The sequence below is a fragment of the Carassius carassius genome, chromosome 18 (assembly GCF_963082965.1).
Source record: "Carassius carassius chromosome 18, fCarCar2.1, whole genome shotgun sequence".
Taxonomy (NCBI): Eukaryota; Metazoa; Chordata; class Actinopteri; order Cypriniformes; family Cyprinidae; genus Carassius; species Carassius carassius.
Window position 1 is genome coordinate 27,753,218 of NC_081772.1, and position 21,376 is coordinate 27,774,593.

General features: G+C 40.1%; 9 non-coding genes across 9 annotated transcripts; all 9 read left to right on the top strand.

Annotated features, from left to right (window-relative positions):
• The first annotated feature begins 1,677 nt into the window (after positions 1 to 1,677).
• LOC132092898 (small nucleolar RNA U3) lies at positions 1,678 to 1,889 on the top strand. The gene has a single exon (XR_009422280.1). It is a non-coding gene; the product is annotated as a small nucleolar RNA U3 (small nucleolar RNA).
• A 1,933-nt stretch (positions 1,890 to 3,822) lies between these two features.
• On the top strand, positions 3,823 to 4,033 carry LOC132092984 (small nucleolar RNA U3). Its single transcript, XR_009422355.1, has one exon. It is a non-coding gene; the product is annotated as a small nucleolar RNA U3 (small nucleolar RNA).
• A 1,935-nt stretch (positions 4,034 to 5,968) lies between these two features.
• LOC132092899 (small nucleolar RNA U3) lies at positions 5,969 to 6,180 on the top strand. Its single transcript, XR_009422281.1, has one exon. It is a non-coding gene; the product is annotated as a small nucleolar RNA U3 (small nucleolar RNA).
• A 1,935-nt stretch (positions 6,181 to 8,115) lies between these two features.
• LOC132092900 (small nucleolar RNA U3) lies at positions 8,116 to 8,327 on the top strand. The gene has a single exon (XR_009422282.1). It is a non-coding gene; the product is annotated as a small nucleolar RNA U3 (small nucleolar RNA).
• Positions 8,328 to 10,260: 1,933 nt separating this feature from the next.
• LOC132092978 (small nucleolar RNA U3) lies at positions 10,261 to 10,471 on the top strand. The gene has a single exon (XR_009422349.1). It is a non-coding gene; the product is annotated as a small nucleolar RNA U3 (small nucleolar RNA).
• Positions 10,472 to 12,761: 2,290 nt separating this feature from the next.
• Positions 12,762 to 12,973, top strand: LOC132092901 (small nucleolar RNA U3). The gene has a single exon (XR_009422283.1). It is a non-coding gene; the product is annotated as a small nucleolar RNA U3 (small nucleolar RNA).
• Positions 12,974 to 14,906: 1,933 nt separating this feature from the next.
• Positions 14,907 to 15,117, top strand: LOC132092979 (small nucleolar RNA U3). The gene has a single exon (XR_009422350.1). It is a non-coding gene; the product is annotated as a small nucleolar RNA U3 (small nucleolar RNA).
• Positions 15,118 to 17,051: 1,934 nt separating this feature from the next.
• On the top strand, positions 17,052 to 17,262 carry LOC132092877 (small nucleolar RNA U3). The gene has a single exon (XR_009422261.1). It is a non-coding gene; the product is annotated as a small nucleolar RNA U3 (small nucleolar RNA).
• A 2,291-nt stretch (positions 17,263 to 19,553) lies between these two features.
• On the top strand, positions 19,554 to 19,765 carry LOC132092902 (small nucleolar RNA U3). The gene has a single exon (XR_009422284.1). It is a non-coding gene; the product is annotated as a small nucleolar RNA U3 (small nucleolar RNA).
• The last annotated feature ends 1,611 nt before the right edge of the window (positions 19,766 to 21,376 follow it).

Sequence of the window (21,376 nt, forward strand, 5' to 3'; positions counted from 1 at the left end):
CAGAAATGTTAATTCATCAGTTCATGACCTCAGAGTTAGATTATTTTTATGCTTTATTGGGTGGTTGTTCTACATGCTTAATGACGATGTCCAGCTGCTCCAAAATGCAGCAGCAAGAGTTCTCACTAGAACCAGGATTTATGACCATATCAGCCCGGTTCTGTCAACACAGCACTCGCTCCCTATTAAACAGTTTATAGATTTTAAAATCCTATTAATTACTTATAAAGCTCTGAATGGTTTAGCACCTCAGTAGATGAGCAAACTCTTATTGTACTATAGTCCTCCACGTCCGCTGCACTCTCAAAACTCTGGCTATTTGATAATATCTAGAATATCAAATACGACTGCGGGAGGCAGATCCTTTTCCTATTTAGCACCCAAACTCTGGAATAATCTACCTAACACTGTTCAGGAGGCAGACACACTCTGTCATTTTAAATCTAGATCAAACAACCATCTCTTTAAGATGGCTTACTCATAACATACTTAAATATCTCTGTCAGTCAAATCCGTGCAGTAAATAGGTAGACCGGAACTGGGAACACTTCCAATAACACACAATGTACTTGTTACATCATAAGAAGAATGGCATCTACGCTAATATTAGTCTGTTTCTTTCTTATTCCCAGGTTACCGTAGCCACCAGATCAAGTCCGTATCCAGCTCAGATTGTGGATCATCACCTAGAGATGACGTCTATCACCCTACATTTTTCAGGGGGGACCAGGACAACTAGATGAGCCCCAGAGACAGATCCCCATTGAAGACCTTGCCTCCTGGATGGCAATTGGGACAAGACCACGGAACCAGATGACAATCTAACTTTGCTGCAGCATGGATCAACCTCCTGGGTCGTCTGGCTGGAGAAGAACTGGCCCCCCGAATGAACCTGGTTTCTCCAACAGTTTGGGCTCCATTCTGTCACCGATGGAGTTTTGGTTCCTCGCCGCTGCCGCCTCTCGCTCGCTTAGTTGGGGACACTTCATTTCCAGCGATATCATCGACTTGATTTCTCAGATACTATTTAAACTGAACTGAGCTGAACGATGACATCGCATAATTCAATGATGAACTGCCTTTTAACTGAAAACTGAATGTTTACTATTGTCCTTTTTCATTGACACACTATTTTCCTATTTTGTTACTGAGAAGCTGCTTTGACCAAATCTGTACTGTTAAAATCGCTATATACAAAGAGGTGACTTGACTGAACCAATTGCCTGGTAAAAGGGTTCGCTGTTTCGCACAGCTCCAAAGGGCCACACTCTGTTGATGTGTGCTGGTCAGAGTGGTTTAATTGCAACTAAAAATCAGCTCAAACTTGTCTAAAAACACCTTTTGCAAACCAGTGGCGAATGTTTTGTTGGAAGTGTAATCTATTGAATGCAATTAACAAATCGTACAATACCATTAAATATTAAATGTCTGTATAATATATATTTCTAACCTATACAGAGCTTGATTCATGAGGCCAATAAGAGACTAATAATTACAACTCCTTTTTGATAGTTCAAATATGTCACTGAAATGCGGACAAAATTAGTCAATTTATCCGAGATCAGGTAAAGCCCATATGGACACTAGTTCATGCGTTTATAGAAATCAACTACGCAAACCATCTGAGTGGAGGCGGTGCTTCAGAATGGAATTCCATTTGAGTTGAGATATGAAGTTAAGACTATATTTTCAGGGATCATTTCTACAGTTTTTTTACTTGGAAATGTGTTTTGAAAGTGTTTGTCTCCCAACCCACGATGATGAGCTGTAATACTCTTTTCTGAGAGCGAATTGAGGATAGAACTATGACTTTGATCACAAGTTCTGTCGTTGATGAGCGTTCATATTGCTTTTGGCAATGTTGAAGAAAGGAGTATGATCTGAGTGGTGTTGAAGTGATATGATATTGGAAGATTTTTTGGAAGCAGCGCATTTTCTACAGAGTGCATGTTAAATAAATCAGATTTAGCTTTTTTGAGAAAATATAGTAGAGTGTTCTGTTTGAAACATCAAATTTAAAAAAACAGGTCACAAACTGTGTTGTTCCACAATTTGAGGTCGGCCAACACACGTTATGAAAGTGGTGACGAGAGAATGAACTTTTTGTAACTTTGAATTGACTGACTATGTTCTCAATATCAAATGCAGAAATGTTAATTCATCAGTTCATGACCTCAGAGTTAGATTATTTTTATGCTTTATTGGGTGGTTGTTCTACATGCTTAATGTCGATGTCCAGCTGCTCCAAAATGCAGCAGCAAGAGTTCTCACTAGAACCAGGATTTATGACCATATCAGCCCGGTTCTGTCAACACAGCACTCGCTCCCTATTAAACAGTGTATAGATTTTAAAATCCTAATAATTACTTATAAAGCTCTGAATGGTTTAGCACCTCAGTAGATGAGCAAAATCTTATTGTACTATAGTCCTCCACGTCCGCTGCACTCTCAAAACTCTGGCTATTTGATAATATCTAGAATATCAAATTCGACTGCGGGAGGCAGATCCTTTTCCTATTTAGCACCCAAACTCTGGAATAATCTACCTAACACTGTTCAGGAGGCAGTCACACTCTGTCATTTTAAATCTAGATCAAACAACCATCTCTTTAAGATGGCTTACTCATAACATACTTAAACATCTCTGTCAGTCAAATCCGTGCAGTAAATAGGTAGACCGGAACTGAGAACACTTCCAATAACACACAATGTACTTGTTACATCATAAGAAGAATGGCATCTACGCTAATATTAGTCTGTTTCTTTCTTATTCCCAGGTTACCGTAGCCACCAGATCAAGTCCGTATCCAGCTCAGATTGTGGATCATCACCTAGAGATGACCTCTATCACCCTACATTTTTCAGGGGGGACCAGGACAACTAGATTAGCCCCAGAGACAGATCCCCATTGAAGACCTTGCCTCCTGGATGACAATTGGGACAAGACCACGGAACCAGATGACAATCTAACTTTGCTGCAGCATGGAGCAACCTCCTGGGTCGTCTGGCTGGAGAAGAACTGGCCCCCCGAATGAACCTGGTTTCTCCAACAGTTTGGGCTCCATTCTGTCACCGATGGAGTTTTGGTTCCTCGCCGCTGCCGCTTCTCGCTCGCATAGTTGGGGACACTTCATTTCCAGCGATATCATCGACTTGATTTCTCAGATACTATTTAAACTGAACTGAGCTGAACGATGACATCGCATAATTCAATGATGAACTGCCTTTTAACTGAAAACTGAATGTTTACTATTGTCCTTTTTCATTGACACACTATTTTCCTATTTTGTTACTGAGAAGCTGCTTTGACCAAATCTGTACTGTTAAAAGCGCTATATACAAAGAGGTGACTTGACTGAACCAATTGCCTGGTAAAAGGGTTCGCTGTTTCGCACAGCTCCAAAGGGCCACACTCTGTTGATGTGTGCTGGTCAGAGTGGTTTAATTGCAACTAAAAATCAGCTCAAACTTGTCTAAAAACACCTTTTGCAAACCAGTGGCGAATGTTTTGTTGGAAGTGTAATCTATTGAATGCAATTAACAAATCGTACAATACCATTAAATATTAAATGTCTGTATAATATATATTTCTAACCTATACAGAGCTTGATTCATGAGGCCAATAAGAGACTAATAATTACAACTCCTTTTTGATAGTTCAAATATGTCACTGAAACGCGGACAAAATTAGTCAATTTATCCGAGATCAGGTAAAGCCCATATGGACACTAGTTCATGCGTTTATAGAAATCAACTACGCAAACCATCTGAGTGGAGGCGGTGCTTCAGAATGGAATTCCATTTGAGTTGAGATATGAAGTTAAGACTATATTTTCAGGGATCATTTCTACAGTTTTTTACTTGGAAATGTGTTTTGAAAGTGTTTGTCTCCCAACCCACGATGATGAGCTGTAATACTCTTTTCTGAGAGCGAATTGAGGATAGAACTATGACTTTGATCACAAGTTCTGTCGTTGATGAGCGTTCATATTGCTTTTGGCAATGTTGAAGAAAGGAGTATGATCTGAGTGGTGTTGAAGTGATATAATATTGGAAGATTTTTTTGAAAACAGTGCATTTTCTACAGAGTGCGTGTTAAATAAATCAGATTTAGCTATTTTTGAGAAAATGTAGTAGAGTGTTCTGTTTGAAACATCAAATAAAAAAAAACAGGTCACAAACTGTGTTGTTCCACAATTTGAGGTCGGCCAACACACGTTATGAAAGTGGTGACGAGAGAATGAACTTTTTGTAACTTTGAATTGACTGACTATGTTCTCAATGTCAAATGCAGAAATGTTAATTCATCAGTTCATGACCTCAGAGTTAGATTATTTTTATGCTTTATTGGGTGGTTGTTCTACATGCTTAATGACGATGTCCAGCTGCTCCAAAATGCAGCAGCAAGAGTTCTCACTAGAACCAGGATTTATGACCATATCAGCCCGGTTCTGTCAACACAGCACTCGCTCCCTATTAAACAGTTTATAGATTTTAAAATCCTATTAATTACTTATAAAGCTCTGAATGGTTTAGCACCTCAGTAGATGAGCAAACTCTTATTGTACTATAGTCCTCCACGTCCGCTGCACTCTCAAAACTCTGGCTATTTGATAATATCTAGAATATCAAATACGACTGCGGGAGGCAGATCCTTTTCCTATTTAGCACCCAAACTCTGGAATAATCTACCTAACACTGTTCAGGAGGCAGACACACTCTGTCATTTTAAATCTAGATCAAACAACCATCTCTTTAAGATGGCTTACTCATAACATACTTAAATATCTCTGTCAGTCAAATCCGTGCAGTAAATAGGTAGACCGGAACTGGGAACACTTCCAATAACACACAATGTACTTGTTACATCATAAGAAGAATGGCATCTACGCTAATATTAGTCTGTTTCTTTCTTATTCCCAGGTTACCGTAGCCACCAGATCAAGTCCGTATCCAGCTCAGATTGTGGATCATCACCTAGAGATGACGTCTATCACCCTACATTTTTCAGGGGGGACCAGGACAACTAGATGAGCCCCAGAGACAGATCCCCATTGAAGACCTTGCCTCCTGGATGGCAATTGGGACAAGACCACGGAACCAGATGACAATCTAACTTTGCTGCAGCATGGATCAACCTCCTGGGTCGTCTGGCTGGAGAAGAACTGGCCCCCCGAATGAACCTGGTTTCTCCAACAGTTTGGGCTCCATTCTGTCACCGATGGAGTTTTGGTTCCTCGCCGCTGCCGCCTCTCGCTCGCTTAGTTGGGGACACTTCATTTCCAGCGATATCATCGACTTGATTTCTCAGATACTATTTAAACTGAACTGAGCTGAACGATGACATCGCATAATTCAATGATGAACTGCCTTTTAACTGAAAACTGAATGTTTACTATTGTCCTTTTTCATTGACACACTATTTTCCTATTTTGTTACTGAGAAGCTGCTTTGACCAAATCTGTACTGTTAAAAGCGCTATATACAAAGAGGTGACTTGACTGAACCAATTGCCTGGTAAAAGGGTTCGCTGTTTCGCACAGCTCCAAAGGGCCACACTCTGTTGATGTGTGCTGGTCAGAGTGGTTTAATTGCAACTAAAAATCAGCTCAAACTTGTCTAAAAACACCTTTTGCAAACCAGTGGCGAATGTTTTGTTGGAAGTGTAATCTATTGAATGCAATTAACAAATCGTACAATACCATTAAATATTAAATGTCTGTATAATATATATTTCTAACCTATACAGAGCTTGATTCATGAGGCCAATAAGAGACTAATAATTACAACTCCTTTTTGATAGTTCAAATATGTCACTGAAACGCGGACAAAATTAGTCAATTTATCCGAGATCAGGTAAAGCCCATATGGACACTAGTTCATGCGTTTATAGAAATCAACTACGCAAACCATCTGAGTGGAGGCGGTGCTTCAGAATGGAATTCCATTTGAGTTGAGATATGAAGTTAAGACTATATTTTCAGGGATCATTTCTACAGTTTTTTTACTTGGAAATGTGTTTTGAAAGTGTTTGTCTCCCAACCCACGATGATGAGCTGTAATACTCTTTTCTGAGAGCGAATTGAGGATAGAACTATGACTTTGATCACAAGTTCTGTCGTTGATGAGCGTTCATATTGCTTTTGGCAATGTTGAAGAAAGGAGTATGATCTGAGTGGTGTTGAAGTGATATAATATTGGAAGATTTTTTTGAAAACAGTGCATTTTCTACAGAGTGCGTGTTAAATAAATCAGATTTAGCTATTTTTGAGAAAATGTAGTAGAGTGTTCTGTTTGAAACATCAAATAAAAAAAAACAGGTCACAAACTGTGTTGTTCCACAATTTGAGGTCGGCCAACACACGTTATGAAAGTGGTGACGAGAGAATGAACTTTTTGTAACTTTGAATTGACTGACTATGTTCTCAATGTCAAATGCAGAAATGTTAATTCATCAGTTCATGACCTCAGAGTTAGATTATTTTTATGCTTTATTGGGTGGTTGTTCTACATGCTTAATGACGATGTCCAGCTGCTCCAAAATGCAGCAGCAAGAGTTCTCACTAGAACCAGGATTTATGACCATATCAGCCCGGTTCTGTCAACACAGCACTCGCTCCCTATTAAACAGTTTATAGATTTTAAAATCCTATTAATTACTTATAAAGCTCTGAATGGTTTAGCACCTCAGTAGATGAGCAAACTCTTATTGTACTATAGTCCTCCACGTCCGCTGCACTCTCAAAACTCTGGCTATTTGATAATATCTAGAATATCAAATACGACTGCGGGAGGCAGATCCTTTTCCTATTTAGCACCCAAACTCTGGAATAATCTACCTAACACTGTTCAGGAGGCAGACACACTCTGTCATTTTAAATCTAGATCAAACAACCATCTCTTTAAGATGGCTTACTCATAACATACTTAAATATCTCTGTCAGTCAAATCCGTGCAGTAAATAGGTAGACCGGAACTGGGAACACTTCCAATAACACACAATGTACTTGTTACATCATAAGAAGAATGGCATCTACGCTAATATTAGTCTGTTTCTTTCTTATTCCCAGGTTACCGTAGCCACCAGATCAAGTCCGTATCCAGCTCAGATTGTGGATCATCACCTAGAGATGACGTCTATCACCCTACATTTTTCAGGGGGGACCAGGACAACTAGATGAGCCCCAGAGACAGATCCCCATTGAAGACCTTGCCTCCTGGATGGCAATTGGGACAAGACCACGGAACCAGATGACAATCTAACTTTGCTGCAGCATGGATCAACCTCCTGGGTCGTCTGGCTGGAGAAGAACTGGCCCCCCGAATGAACCTGGTTTCTCCAACAGTTTGGGCTCCATTCTGTCACCGATGGAGTTTTGGTTCCTCGCCGCTGCCGCCTCTCGCTCGCTTAGTTGGGGACACTTCATTTCCAGCGATATCATCGACTTGATTTCTCAGATACTATTTAAACTGAACTGAGCTGAACGATGACATCGCATAATTCAATGATGAACTGCCTTTTAACTGAAAACTGAATGTTTACTATTGTCCTTTTTCATTGACACACTATTTTCCTATTTTGTTACTGAGAAGCTGCTTTGACCAAATCTGTACTGTTAAAAGCGCTATATACAAAGAGGTGACTTGACTGAACCAATTGCCTGGTAAAAGGGTTCGCTGTTTCGCACAGCTCCAAAGGGCCACACTCTGTTGATGTGTGCTGGTCAGAGTGGTTTAATTGCAACTAAAAATCAGCTCAAACTTGTCTAAAAACACCTTTTGCAAACCAGTGGCGAATGTTTTGTTGGAAGTGTAATCTATTGAATGCAATTAACAAATCGTACAATACCATTAAATATTAAATGTCTGTATAATATATATTTCTAACCTATACAGAGCTTGATTCATGAGGCCAATAAGAGACTAATAATTACAACTCCTTTTTGATAGTTCAAATATGTCACTGAAATGCGGACAAAATTAGTCAATTTATCCGAGATCAGGTAAAGCCCATATGGACACTAGTTCATGCGTTTATAGAAATCAACTACGCAAACCATCTGAGTGGAGGCGGTGCTTCAGAATGGAATTCCATTTGAGTTGAGATATGAAGTTAAGACTATATTTTCAGGGATCATTTCTACAGTTTTTTTACTTGGAAATGTGTTTTGAAAGTGTTTGTCTCCCAACCCACGATGATGAGCTGTAATACTCTTTTCTGAGAGCGAATTGAGGATAGAACTATGACTTTGATCACAAGTTCTGTCGTTGATGAGCGTTCATATTGCTTTTGGCAATGTTGAAGAAAGGAGTATGATCTGAGTGGTGTTGAAGTGATATGATATTGGAAGATTTTTTGGAAGCAGCGCATTTTCTACAGAGTGCATGTTAAATAAATCAGATTTAGCTTTTTTGAGAAAATATAGTAGAGTGTTCTGTTTGAAACATCAAATTTAAAAAAACAGGTCACAAACTGTGTTGTTCCACAATTTGAGGTCGGCCAACACACGTTATGAAAGTGGTGACGAGAGAATGAACTTTTTGTAACTTTGAATTGACTGACTATGTTCTCAATATCAAATGCAGAAATGTTAATTCATCAGTTCATGACCTCAGAGTTAGATTATTTTTATGCTTTATTGGGTGGTTGTTCTACATGCTTAATGTCGATGTCCAGCTGCTCCAAAATGCAGCAGCAAGAGTTCTCACTAGAACCAGGATTTATGACCATATCAGCCCGGTTCTGTCAACACAGCACTCGCTCCCTATTAAACAGTGTATAGATTTTAAAATCCTAATAATTACTTATAAAGCTCTGAATGGTTTAGCACCTCAGTAGATGAGCAAAATCTTATTGTACTATAGTCCTCCACGTCCGCTGCACTCTCAAAACTCCGGCTATTTGATAATATCTAGAATATCAAATTCGACTGCGGGAGGCAGATCCTTTTCCTATTTAGCACCCAAACTCTGGAATAATCTACCTAACACTGTTCAGGAGGCAGTCACACTCTGTCATTTTAAATCTAGATCAAACAACCATCTCTTTAAGATGGCTTACTCATAACATACTTAAACATCTCTGTCAGTCAAATCCGTGCAGTAAATAGGTAGACCGGAACTGGGAACACTTCCAATAACACACAATGTACTTGTTACATCATAAGAAGAATGGCATCTACGCTAATATTAGTCTGTTTCTTTCTTATTCCCAGGTTACCGTAGCCACCAGATCAAGTCCGTATCCAGCTCAGATTGTGGATCATCACCTAGAGATGACGTCTATCACCCTACATTTTTCAGGGGGGACCCGGACAACTAGATGAGCCCCAGAGACAGATCCCCATTGAAGACCTTGCCTCCTGGATGGCAATTGGGACAAGACCACGGAACCAGATGACAATCTAACTTTGCTGCAGCATGGAGCAACCTCCTGGGTCGTCTGGCTGGAGAAGAACTGGCCCCCCGAATGAACCTGGTTTCTCCAACAGTTTGGGCTCCATTCTGTCACCGATGGAGTTTTGGTTCCTCGCCGCTGCCGCCTCTCGCTCGCTTAGTTGGGGACACTTCATTTCCAGCGATATCATCGACTTGATTTCTCAGATACTATTTAAACTGAACTGAGCTGAACGATGACATCGCATAATTCAATGATGAACTGCCTTTTAACTGAAAACTGAATGTTTACTATTGTCCTTTTTCATTGACACACTATTTTCCTATTTTGTTACTGAGAAGCTGCTTTGACCAAATCTGTACTGTTAAAAGCGCTATATACAAAGAGGTGACTTGACTGAACCAATTGCCTGGTAAAAGGGTTCGCTGTTTCGCACAGCTCCAAAGGGCCACACTCTGTTGATGTGTGCTGGTCAGAGTGGTTTAATTGCAACTAAAAATCAGCTCAAACTTGTCTAAAAACACCTTTTGCAAACCAGTGGCGAATGTTTTGTTGGAAGTGTAATCTATTGAATGCAATTAACAAATCGTACAATACCATTAAATATTAAATGTCTGTATAATATATATTTCTAACCTATACAGAGCTTGATTCATGAGGCCAATAAGAGACTAATAATTACAACTCCTTTTTGATAGTTCAAATATGTCACTGAAATGCGGACAAAATTAGTCAATTTATCCGAGATCAGGTAAAGCCCATATGGACACTAGTTCATGCGTTTATAGAAATCAACTACGCAAACCATCTGAGTGGAGGCGGTGCTTCAGAATGGAATTCCATTTGAGTTGAGATATGAAGTTAAGACTATATTTTCAGGAATCATTTCTACAGTTTTTTACTTGGAAATGTGTTTTGAAAGTGTTTGTCTCCCAACCCACGATGATGAGCTGTAATACTCTTTTCTGAGAGCGAATTGAGGATAGAACTATGACTTTGATCACAAGTTCTGTCGTTGATGAGCGTTCATATTGCTTTTGGCAATGTTGAAGAAAGGAGTATGATCTGAGTGGTGTTGAAGTGATATGATATTGGACGTTTTTTTGGAAGCAGTGCATTTTCTACAGAGTGCATGTTAAATAAATCAGATTTAGCTTTTTTTGAGAAAATGTAGTAGAGTGTTCTGTTTGAAACATCAAATTTAAAAAAACAGGTCACAAACTGTGTTGTTCCACAATTTGAGGTCGGCCAACACACGTTATGAAAGTGGTGACGAGAGAATGAACTTTTTGTAACTTTGAATTGACTGACTATGTTCTCAATGTCAAATGCAAAAATGTTAATTCATCAGTTCATGACTTCAGAGTTAGATTATTTTTATGCTTTATTGGGTGGTTGTTCTACATGCTTAATGACGATGTCCAGCTGCTCCAAAATGCAGCAGCAAGAGTTCTCACTAGAACCAGGATTTATGACCATATCAGCCCGGTTCTGTCAACACAGCACTCGCTCCCTATTAAACAGTGTATAGATTTTAAAATCCTAATAATTACTTATAAAGCTCCGAATGGTTTAGCACCTCAGTAGATGAGCAAAATCTTATTGTACTATAGTCCTCCACGTCCGCTGCACTCTCAAAACTCTGGCTATTTGATAATATCTAGAATATCAAATTCGACTGCGGGAGGCAGATCCTTTTCCTATTTAGCACCCAAACTCTGGAATAATCTACCTAACACTGTTCAGGAGGCAGACACACTCTGTCATTTTAAATCTAGATCAAACAACCATCTCTTTAAGATGGCTTACTCATAACATACTTAAACATCTCTGTCAGTCAAATCCGTGCAGTAAATAGGTAGACCGGAACTGAGAACACTTCCAATAACACACAATGTACTTGTTACATCATAAGAAGAATGGCATCTACGCTAATATTAGTCTGTTTCTTTCTTATTCCCAGGTTACCGTAGCCACCAGATCAAGTCCGTATCCAGCTCAGATTGTGGATCATCACCTAGAGATGACCTCTATCACCCTACATTTTTCAGGGGGGACCAGGACAACTAGATGAGCCCCAGAGACAGATCCCCATTGAAGACCTTGCCTCCTGGATGACAATTGGGACAAGACCACGGAACCAGATGACAATCTAACTTTGCTGCAGCATGGATCAACCTCCTGGGTCGTCTGGCTGGAGAAGAACTGGCCCCCCGAATGAACCTGGTTTCTCCAACAGTTTGGGCTCCATTCTGTCACCGATGGAGTTTTGGTTCCTCGCCGCTGCCGCTTCTCGCTCGCATAGTTGGGGACACTTCATTTCCAGCGATATCATCGACTTGATTTCTCAGATACTATTTAAACTGAACTGAGCTGAACGATGACATCGCATAATTCAATGATGAACTGCCTTTTAACTGAAAACTGAATGTTTACTATTGTCCTTTTTCATTGAGTGAGTGAGTGAGTGAAGTGACATTCAGCCAAGTATGGTGACCCATACTCAGAATTTGTGCTCTGCATTTAACCCATCCGAAGTGCACACACACAGAGCAGTGAACACACACACACACACACTGTGAGCACACACCCGGAGCAGTGGGCAGCCTTTTATGCTGCGGCGCCCGGGGAGCAGTTGGGGGTTCGATGCCTTGCTCAAGGGCACCTAAGTCGTGGTATTGAGGGTGGAGAGAGAACTGTACATGCACTCCCCCCACCCACCATTCCTGCCGGCCCGGGACTCAAACTCACAACCTTTCGATTGGGAGTCCGACTCTCTAACCATTAGGCCACGACTTCCCTTCCCATTGACACACTATTTTCCTATTTTGTTACTGAGAAGCTGCTTTGACCAAATCTGTACTGTTAAAAGCGCTATATACAAAGAGGTGACTTGACTGAACCAATTGCCTGGTAAAAGGGTTCGCTGTTTCGCACAGCTCCAAAGGGCCACACTCTGTTGATGTGTGCTGGTCAGAGTGGTTTAATTGCAACTAAAAATCAGCTCAAACTTGTCTAAAAACACCTTTTGCAAACCAGTGGCGAATGTTTTGTTGGAAGTGTAATCTATTGAATGCAATTAACAAATCGTACAATACCATTAAATATTAAATGTCTGTATAATATATATTTCTAACCTATACAGAGCTTGATTCATGAGGCCAATAAGAGACTAATAATTACAACTCCTTTTTGATAGTTCAAATATGTCACTGAAATGCGGACAAAATTAGTCAATTTATCCGAGATCAGGTAAAGCCCATATGGACACTAGTTCATGCGTTTATAGAAATCAACTACGCAAACCATCTGAGTGGAGGCGGTGCTTCAGAATGGAATTCCATTTGAGTTGAGATATGAAGTTAAGACTATATTTTCAGGGATCATTTCTACAGTTTTTTTACTTGGAAATGTGTTTTGAAAGTGTTTGTCTCCCAACCCACGATGATGAGCTGTAATACTCTTTTCTGAGAGCGAATTGAGGATAGAACTATGACTTTGATCACAAGTTCTGTCGTTGATGAGCGTTCATATTGCTTTTGGCAATGTTGAAGAAAGGAGTATGATCTGAGTGGTGTTGAAGTGATATGATATTGGAAGATTTTTTGGAAGCAGCGCATTTTCTACAGAGTGCATGTTAAATAAATCAGATTTAGCTTTTTTGAGAAAATATAGTAGAGTGTTCTGTTTGAAACATCAAATTTAAAAAAACAGGTCACAAACTGTGTTGTTCCACAATTTGAGGTCGGCCAACACACGTTATGAAAGTGGTGACGAGAGAATGAACTTTTTGTAACTTTGAATTGACTGACTATGTTCTCAATATCAAATGCAGAAATGTTAATTCATCAGTTCATGACCTCAGAGTTAGATTATTTTTATGCTTTATTGGGTGGTTGTTCTACATGCTTAATGTCGATGTCCAGCTGCTCCAAAATGCAGCAGCAAGAGTTCTCACTAGAACCAGGATTTATGACCATATCAGCCCGGTTCTGTCAACACAGCACTCGCTCCCTATTAAACAGTGTATAGATTTTAAAATCCTAATAATTACTTATAAAGCTCTGAATGGTTTAGCACCTCAGTAGATGAGCAAAATCTTATTGTACTATAGTCCTCCACGTCCGCTGCACTCTCAAAACTCCGGCTATTTGATAATATCTAGAATATCAAATTCGACTGCGGGAGGCAGATCCTTTTCCTATTTAGCACCCAAACTCTGGAATAATCTACCTAACACTGTTCAGGAGGCAGTCACACTCTGTCATTTTAAATCTAGATCAAACAACCATCTCTTTAAGATGGCTTACTCATAACATACTTAAACATCTCTGTCAGTCAAATCCGTGCAGTAAATAGGTAGACCGGAACTGGGAACACTTCCAATAACACACAATGTACTTGTTACATCATAAGAAGAATGGCATCTACGCTAATATTAGTCTGTTTCTTTCTTATTCCCAGGTTACCGTAGCCACCAGATCAAGTCCGTATCCAGCTCAGATTGTGGATCATCACCTAGAGATGACGTCTATCACCCTACATTTTTCAGGGGGGACCCGGACAACTAGATGAGCCCCAGAGACAGATCCCCATTGAATACCTTGCCTCCTGGATGGCAATTGGGACAAGACCACGGAACCAGATGACAATCTAACTTTGCTGCAGCATGGATCAACCTCCTGGGTCGTCTGGCTGGAGAAGAACTGGCCCCCCGAATGAACCTGGTTTCTCCAACAGTTTGGGCTCCATTCTGTCACCGATGGAGTTTTGGTTCCTCGCCGCTGCCGCCTCTCGCTCGCTTAGTTGGGGACACTTCATTTCCAGCGATATCATCGACTTGATTTCTCAGATACTATTTAAACTGAACTGAGCTGAACGATGACATCGCATAATTCAATGATGAACTGCCTTTTAACTGAAAACTGAATGTTTACTATTGTCCTTTTTCATTGACACACTATTTTCCTATTTTGTTACTGAGAAGCTGCTTTGACCAAATCTGTACTGTTAAAAGCGCTATATACAAAGAGGTGACTTGACTGAACCAATTGCCTGGTAAAAGGGTTCGCTGTTTCGCACAGCTCCAAAGGGCCACACTCTGTTGATGTGTGCTGGTCAGAGTGGTTTAATTGCAACTAAAAATCAGCTCAAACTTGTCTAAAAACACCTTTTGCAAACCAGTGGCGAATGTTTTGTTGGAAGTGTAATCTATTGAATGCAATTAACAAATCGTACAATACCATTAAATATTAAATGTCTGTATAATATATATTTCTAACCTATACAGAGCTTGATTCATGAGGCCAATAAGAGACTAATAATTACAACTCCTTTTTGATTGTTCAAATATGTCACTGAAATGCGGACAAAATTAGTCAATTTATCCGAGATCAGGTAAAGCCCATATGGACACTAGTTCATGCGTTTATAGAAATCAACTACGCAAACCATCTGAGTGGAGGCGGTGCTTCAGAATGGAATTCCATTTGAGTTGAGATATGAAGTTAAGACTATATTTTCAGGAATCATTTCTACAGTTTTTTACTTGGAAATGTGTTTTGAAAGTGTTTGTCTCCCAACCCACGATGATGAGCTGTAATACTCTTTTCTGAGAGCGAATTGAGGATAGAACTATGACTTTGATCACAAGTTCTGTCGTTGATGAGCGTTCATATTGCTTTTGGCAATGTTGAAGAAAGGAGTATGATCTGAGTGGTGTTGAAGTGATATGATATTGGACGTTTTTTTGGAAGCAGTGCATTTTCTACAGAGTGCATGTTAAATAAATCAGATTTAGCTTTTTTTGAGAAAATGTAGTAGAGTGTTCTGTTTGAAACATCAAATTTAAAAAAACAGGTCACAAACTGTGTTGTTCCACAATTTGAGGTCGGCCAACACACGTTATGAAAGTGGTGACGAGAGAATGAACTTTTTGTAACTTTGAATTGACTGACTATGTTCTCAATGTCAAATGCAAAAATGTTAATTCATCAGTTCATGACTTCAGAGTTAGATTATTTTTATGCTTTATTGGGTGGTTGTTCTACATGCTTAATGACGATGTCCAGCTGCTCCAAAATGCAGCAGCAAGAGTTCTCACTAGAACCAGGATTTATGACCATATCAGCCCGGTTCTGTCAACACAGCACTCGCTCCCTATTAAACAGTGTATAGATTTTAAAATCCTAATAATTACTTATAAAGCTCCGAATGGTTTAGCACCTCAGTAGATGAGCAAAATCTTATTGTACTATAGTCCTCCACGTCCGCTGCACTCTCAAAACTCTGGCTATTTGATAATATCTAGAATATCAAATTCGACTGCGGGAGGCAGATCCTTTTCCTATTTAGCACCCAAACTCTGGAATAATCTACCTAACACTGTTCAGGAGGCAGACACACTCTGTCATTTTAAATCTAGATCAAACAACCATCTCTTTAAGATGGCTTACTCATAACATACTTAAACATCTCTGTCAGTCAAATCCGTGCAGTAAATAGGTAGACCGGAACTGAGAACACTTCCAATAACACACAATGTACTTGTTACATCATAAGAAGAATGGCATCTACGCTAATATTAGTCTGTTTCTTTCTTATTCCCAGGTTACCGTAGCCACCAGATCAAGTCCGTATCCAGCTCAGATTGTGGATCATCACCTAGAGATGACCTCTATCACCCTACATTTTTCAGGGGGGACCAGGACAACTAGATGAGCCCCAGAGACAGATCCCCATTGAAGACCTTGCCTCCTGGATGACAATTGGGACAAGACCACGGAACCAGATGACAATCTAACTTTGCTGCAGCATGGATCAACCTCCTGGGTCGTCTGGCTGGAGAAGAACTGGCCCCCCGAATGAACCTGGTTTCTCCAACAGTTTGGGCTCCATTCTGTCACCGATGGAGTTTTGGTTCCTCGCCGCTGCCGCTTCTCGCTCGCATAGTTGGGGACACTTCATTTCCAGCGATATCATCGACTTGATTTCTCAGATACTATTTAAACTGAACTGAGCTGAACGATGACATCGCATAATTCAATGATGAACTGCCTTTTAACTGAAAACTGAATGTTTACTATTGTCCTTTTTCATTGACACACTATTTTCCTATTTTGTTACTGAGAAGCTGCTTTGACCAAATCTGTACTGTTAAAAGCGCTATATACAAAGAGGTGACTTGACTGAACCATTTGCCTGGTAAAAGGGTTCGCTGTTTCGCACAGCTCCAAAGGGCCACACTCTGTTGATGTGTGCTGTTCAGAGTGGTTTAATTGCAACTAAAAATCAGCTCAAACTTGTCTAAAAACACCTTTTGCAAACCAGTGGCGAATGTTTTGTTGGAAGTGTAATCTATTGAATGCAATTAACAAATCGTACAATACCATTAAATATTAAATGTCTGTATAATATATATTTCTAACCTATACAGAGCTTGATTCATGAGGCCAATAAGAGACTAATAATTACAACTCCTTTTTGATAGTTCAAATATGTCACTGAAACGCGGACAAAATTAGTCAATTTATCCGAGATCAGGTAAAGCCCATATGGACACTAGTTCATGCGTTTATAGAAATCAACTACGCAAACCATCTGAGTGGAGGCGGTGCTTCAGAATGGAATTCCATTTGAGTTGAGCTATGAAGTTAAGACTATATTTTCAGGGATCATTTCTACAGTTTTTTACTTGGAAATGTGTTTTGAAAGTGTTTGTCTCCCAACCCACGATGATGAGCTGTAGTACTCTTTTCTGAGAGCGAATTGAGGATAGAACTATGACTTTGATCACAAGTTCTGTCGTTGATGAGCGTTCATATTGCTTTTGGCAATGTTGAAGAAAGGAGTATGATCTGAGTGGTGTTGAAGTGATATAATATTGGAAGATTTTTTTGAAAACAGTGCATTTTCTACAGAGTGCGTGTTAAATAAATCAGATTTAGCTATTTTTGAGAAAATGTAGTAGAGTGTTCTGTTTGAAACATCAAATAAAAAAAAACAGGTCACAAACTGTGTTGTTCCACAATTTGAGGTCGGCCAACACACGTTATGAAAGTGGTGACGAGAGAATGAACTTTTTGTAACTTTGAATTGACTGACTATGTTCTCAATGTCAAATGCAGAAATGTTAATTCATCAGTTCATGACCTCAGAGTTAGATTATTTTTATGCTTTATTGGGTGGTTGTTCTACATGCTTAATGACGATGTCCAGCTGCTCCAAAATGCAGCAGCAAGAGTTCTCACTAGAACCAGGATTTATGACCATATCAGCCCGGTTCTGTCAACACAGCACTCGCTCCCTATTAAACAGTTTATAGATTTTAAAATCCTATTAATTACTTATAAAGCTCTGAATGGTTTAGCACCTCAGTAGATGAGCAAACTCTTATTGTACTATAGTCCTCCACGTCCGCTGCACTCTCAAAACTCTGGCTATTTGATAATATCTAGAATATCAAATACGACTGCGGGAGGCAGATCCTTTTCCTATTTAGCACCCAAACTCTGGAATAATCTACCTAACACTGTTCAGGAGGCAGACACACTCTGTCATTTTAAATCTAGATCAAACAACCATCTCTTTAAGATGGCTTACTCATAACATACTTAAACATCTCTGTCAGTCAAATCCGTGCAGTAAATAGGTAGACCGGAACTGGGAACACTTCCAATAACACACAATGTACTTGTTACATCATAAGAAGAATGGCATCTACGCTAATATTAGTCTGTTTCTTTCTTATTCCCAGGTTACCGTAGCCACCAGATCAAGTCCGTATCCAGCTCAGATTGTGGATCATCACCTAGAGATGACGTCTATCACCCTACATTTTTCAGGGGGGACCAGGACAACTAGATGAGCCCCAGAGACAGATCCCCATTGAAGACCTTGCCTCCTGGATGGCAATTGGGACAAGACCACGGAACCAGATGACAATCTAACTTTGCTGCAGCATGGATCAACCTCCTGGGTCGTCTGGCTGGAGAAGAACTGGCCCCCCGAATGAACCTGGTTTCTCCAACAGTTTGGGCTCCATTCTGTCACCGATGGAGTTTTGGTTCCTCGCCGCTGCCGCCTCTCGCTCGCTTAGTTGGGGACACTTCATTTCCAGCGATATCATCGACTTGATTTCTCAGATACTATTTAAACTGAACTGAGCTGAACGATGACATCGCATAATTCAATGATGAACTGCCTTTTAACTGAAAACTGAATGTTTACTATTGTCCTTTTTCATTGAGTGAGTGAGTGAGTGAAGTGACATTCAGCCAAGTATGGTGACCCATACTCAGAATTTGTGCTCTGCATTTAACCCATCCGAAGTGCACACACACAGAGCAGTGAACACACACACACACACACTGTGAGCACACACCCGGAGCAGTGGGCAGCCTTTTATGCTGCGGCGCCCGGGGAGCAGTTGGGGGTTCGATGCCTTGCTCAAGGGCACCTAAGTCGTGGTATTGAGGGTGGAGAGAGAACTGTACATGCACTCCCCCCACCCACCATTCCTGCCGGCCCGGGACTCAAACTCACAACCTTTCGATTGGGAGTCCGACTCTCTAACCATTAGGCCACGACTTCCCTTCCCATTGACACACTATTTTCCTATTTTGTTACTGAGAAGCTGCTTTGACCAAATCTGTACTGTTAAAAGCGCTATATACAAAGAGGTGACTTGACTGAACCAATTGCCTGGTAAAAGGGTTCGCTGTTTCGCACAGCTCCAAAGGGCCACACTCTGTTGATGTGTGCTGGTCAGAGTGGTTTAATTGCAACTAAAAATCAGCTCAAACTTGTCTAAAAACACCTTTTGCAAACCAGTGGCGAATGTTTTGTTGGAAGTGTAATCTATTGAATGCAATTAACAAATCGTACAATACCATTAAATATTAAATGTCTGTATAATATATATTTCTAACCTATACAGAGCTTGATTCATGAGGCCAATAAGAGACTAATAATTACAACTCCTTTTTGATAGTTCAAATATGTCACTGAAATGCGGACAAAATTAGTCAATTTATCCGAGATCAGGTAAAGCCCATATGGACACTAGTTCATGCGTTTATAGAAATCAACTACGCAAACCATCTGAGTGGAGGCGGTGCTTCAGAATGGAATTCCATTTGAGTTGAGATATGAAGTTAAGACTATATTTTCAGGGATCATTTCTACAGTTTTTTTACTTGGAAATGTGTTTTGAAAGTGTTTGTCTCCCAACCCACGATGATGAGCTGTAATACTCTTTTCTGAGAGCGAATTGAGGATAGAACTATGACTTTGATCACAAGTTCTGTCGTTGATGAGCGTTCATATTGCTTTTGGCAATGTTGAAGAAAGGAGTATGATCTGAGTGGTGTTGAAGTGATATGATATTGGAAGATTTTTTGGAAGCAGCGCATTTTCTACAGAGTGCATGTTAAATAAATCAGATTTAGCTTTTTTGAGAAAATATAGTAGAGTGTTCTGTTTGAAACATCAAATTTAAAAAAACAGGTCACAAACTGTGTTGTTCCACAATTTGAGGTCGGCCAACACACGTTATGAAAGTGGTGACGAGAGAATGAACTTTTTGTAACTTTGAATTGACTGACTATGTTCTCAATATCAAATGCAGAAATGTTAATTCATCAGTTCATGACCTCAGAGTTAGATTATTTTTATGCTTTATTGGGTGGTTGTTCTACATGCTTAATGTCGATGTCCAGCTGCTCCAAAATGCAGCAGCAAGAGTTCTCACTAGAACCAGGATTTATGACCATATCAGCCCGGTTCTGTCAACACAGCACTCGCTCCCTATTAAACAGTGTATAGATTTTAAAATCCTAATAATTACTTATAAAGCTCTGAATGGTTTAGCACCTCAGTAGATGAGCAAAATCTTATTGTACTATAGTCCTCCACGTCCGCTGCACTCTCAAAACTCCGGCTATTTGATAATATCTAGAATATCAAATTCGACTGCGGGAGGCAGATCCTTTTCCTATTTAGCACCCAAACTCTGGAATAATCTACCTAACACTGTTCAGGAGGCAGTCACACTCTGTCATTTTAAATCTAGATCAAACAACCATCTCTTTAAGATGGCTTACTCATAACATACTTAAACATCTCTGTCAGTCAAATCCGTGCAGTAAATAGGTAGACCGGAACTGGGAACACTTCCAATAACACACAATGTACTTGTTACATCATAAGAAGAATGGCATCTACGCTAATATTAGTCTGTTTCTTTCTTATTCCCAGGTTACCGTAGCCACCAGATCAAGTCCGTATCCAGCTCAGATTGTGGATCATCACCTAGAGATGACGTCTATCACCCTACATTTTTCAGGGGGGACCCGGACAACTAGATGAGCCCCAGAGACAGATCCCCATTGAATACCTTGCCTCCTGGATGGCAATTGGGACAAGACCACGGAACCAGATGACAATCTAACTTTGCTGCAGCATGGATCAACCTCCTGGGTCGTCTGGCTGGAGAAGAACTGGCCCCCCGAATGAACCTGGTTTCTCCAACAGTTTGGGCTCCATTCTGTCACCGATGGAGTTTTGGTTCCTCGCCGCTGCCGCCTCTCGCTCGCTTAGTTGGGGACACTTCATTTCCAGCGATATCATCGACTTGATTTCTCAGATACTATTTAAACTGAACTGAGCTGAACGATGACATCGCATAATTCAATGATGAACTGCCTTTTAACTGAAAACTGAATGTTTACTATTGTCCTTTTTCATTGACACACTATTTTCCTATTTTGTTACTGAGAAGCTGCTTTGACCAAATCTGTACTGTTAAAAGCGCTATATACAAAGAGGTGACTTGACTGAACCAATTGCCTGGTAAAAGGGTTCGCTGTTTCGCACAGCTCCAAAGGGCCACACTCTGTTGATGTGTGCTGGTCAGAGTGGTTTAATTGCAACTAAAAATCAGCTCAAACTTGTCTAAAAACACCTTTTGCAAACCAGTGG